This window comes from Mus pahari, chromosome 13 (assembly GCF_900095145.1).
Source record: "Mus pahari chromosome 13, PAHARI_EIJ_v1.1, whole genome shotgun sequence".
Lineage (NCBI taxonomy): Eukaryota > Metazoa > Chordata > Mammalia > Rodentia > Muridae > Mus > Mus pahari.
This window is the reverse complement of record NC_034602.1, coordinates 94,919,313-94,921,939: the sequence shown is the minus strand read 5'-3', so window position 1 is coordinate 94,921,939 and position 2,627 is coordinate 94,919,313.

Genomic DNA, 2,627 nt, shown 5'->3' with positions numbered 1-2,627 from the left:
GGGTACTCTATTCACTGAGAACACACTCCTACAGGCTAGCGGGTACTCTATCCACTGAGAACACACTCCTACAGGCTAGCGGGTACNCACTGAGAACACACTCCTACAGGCTAGCGGGTACTCTATCCACTGAGAACACACTCCTACAGGCTAGCGGGTACACTATCCACTGAGAACACACCCCTAGATTACAACGTATGACGCATATAAGAGCCTCATAAAACGCACTGTTCTTAGACTCTGTACAGAGCAGTTTACCGTGGCACTGAGGATTTGGTAGCTTGCTCTTTACCTCCCAAATGAATTCTCAGCTCAGGCTGCCCCACACTGATATTTGTGCTCTTATCTGACATTGCATCGTGAGCCACAGTGTTCCAGGAAAAGCCAGGGATAACAGAAAATAGCCAAGTAGTCTAACCTCAGGGAGTAGTCTCCCTCAGGGAGCGCCCAGGCTTTGCTGCTACTTTGCCCAGAGGGATTAAGGATAGCCTTCTGGTTGCCCGAGAAAGCCTCAGCCCTGGGGCACCTGGGGTTCCACTACTGCCGAGTAGCCCCAGGTCAGGCCTTCATGGCCATCTGGTCCGACTAGTGCCTTTCTCTGCAGCCAGGGCTGGACAGTGTCAAAGGCTTGGCTCTCCTCCGACTCCACATAACTGTGGATCTCCCCTCTATCTAGGAGATAAAAGGCAAAGGCTGGTCTTTGCTATTTCTCAGCCTTCTCTGACAGAAGAAAGGCCTGTACATTGTACAGATTTCCAAAAGGGAACTAACTCAGTGGTGCTTTGAAGAAGTAAACATGGAGATAGAAGGCTAGACATGACCCATCCCAGCCTTTAGAAAGGTTCTGTGGCTCCTCCACATGGTTAAGGATCTATCTCCTCAACATTCGTCTCATGGAGCCTTGACACTGGCCTGACCCACTACGGGCTGTCAGGATGCCGGTTGTGCTAACCACCTTAGGAGGCTGGATCTGAGAGAGGCTATGCCTCACCAGGTGCCACATCTCTGCCTGTCGCTTACTTGTCACATGCCAGAGAGAACTGGTTAATGTGTTTGGGTCTTAGATTTTCCCTTGGTAAAAAACACAGAATATAGTTCCCCCCTCTTACGCATGCGTTACACAAGCCGACCTGGGAAGAGTAACTTTCAGGAGGCAGAATATGCTGTGTCCTAACGGAAGAGTGATCTTTGGAATCTGCCTTCCTGATTGAATGAGAACGCCAGTTCTGTCTGTTTGTAGATATGACCTCTAGCAAGACCCTGAGCCTCTCTAGCTTCAGCTTCCACTGCTGAAAACTAGGGGCGATGCTGTCTCTTTGACAGGGAATGGATTCAAATCTGCGCTGGTTGTCATTTGGCCTAGTTAGTCTATACGGAATGATGCTACCATAGTAACAGAGCTTCCCGAACCACTAGACCTGTGTTGGAGGGAGATAAGCCATACCTGCTCTCTAGCTGGTCCTAGGTGGTGCCCTCACACCTAGGCAAAGCAGTTTCAGGCTTGGGCAATTGAGAAGTTGAGCCTTTCTTTGAGACTACTGTGCTGGTGCTCTCAGACCAGAGTGGCTGAGAGGCCATGAGGAATCCACCCCGTCAGGCAACACAACATCCATTAACAAGACTAAGATCTCACAATAAGAAACCCCAGCTCCTTGGTGACCATTCAGCTCTAAGCACACATGATACCAGGAACAGTATCTGCTGTACTTGGTGGGACAGACCCATCTTAATTAGGAGTCTAGTGCAGTGATGATCACCATGACTAAAAGCAACTTGGGGAGGAGTCAGTTTATCCCAGCTTCCAACTCTTAGGTCCCACTCCGTCACTGCGCGAAGTGAGGGCAGAAATTGAGGCAGGGATGGAGGCAGAGGCTGTGGAGAAACTCTGCCGGTTTGCTCCTCCTTGCTTGCTCAGTCTGCTTTCTTATGCTCCGCAGGACCACTTGCCCAGAGACGACATAGCCACAAAGAGCCACTTCCACCAGTGTCACCATCCATCAAGAAAATGCCCCATAGGCTTATGAGCAGGCCAGGCTGATGGAGGCATTCTCTCAGCTGAGGCTTTCTTCCCAAACGTCTAAGTTTGTATCAAGATGACAAAAACCAACCAGCACAACGTTTATAATCTCAGAACTCAAGAGGCTGAATCAGGAGGGTTAAAGCCACAAGCCCCACGCCAGTCTGGACTATAAAACAAGACCCTGTCTTAAACACACACAAAAATATCAAAACAAAAATCACAGGTGTATAATATATAGCAGGCTATGTGCCTCTCCTTCACCTTAAGTTCTAAAAAAATATCTCAGGGGCCATCTTCCTCGGATTCCCAATCAGACATATGTTTTGCTTGCTGAGGGTGTATATCTATCATTCAAGGGTAGGTCCGTAGTTTTATTTATAATTCTCTCTTCTATCACCAAGTCCAGATCGAGAGCTCTAAGACACAACTATCATCCCTTACCATGGAGCAGAGACAGAGCTAAGAGCAGCAGCAGCCCGAAGGAGTGCTGTTTAGAATCAGCCTGGACTCCACACAGGAACCTCAGCCTGGACTCCACACATGAGCCTCAGCCTGGAGTCCCCTCAGGAGGCTCAGCCTGGACTCCACACATGAGCCTCAGCCTGGA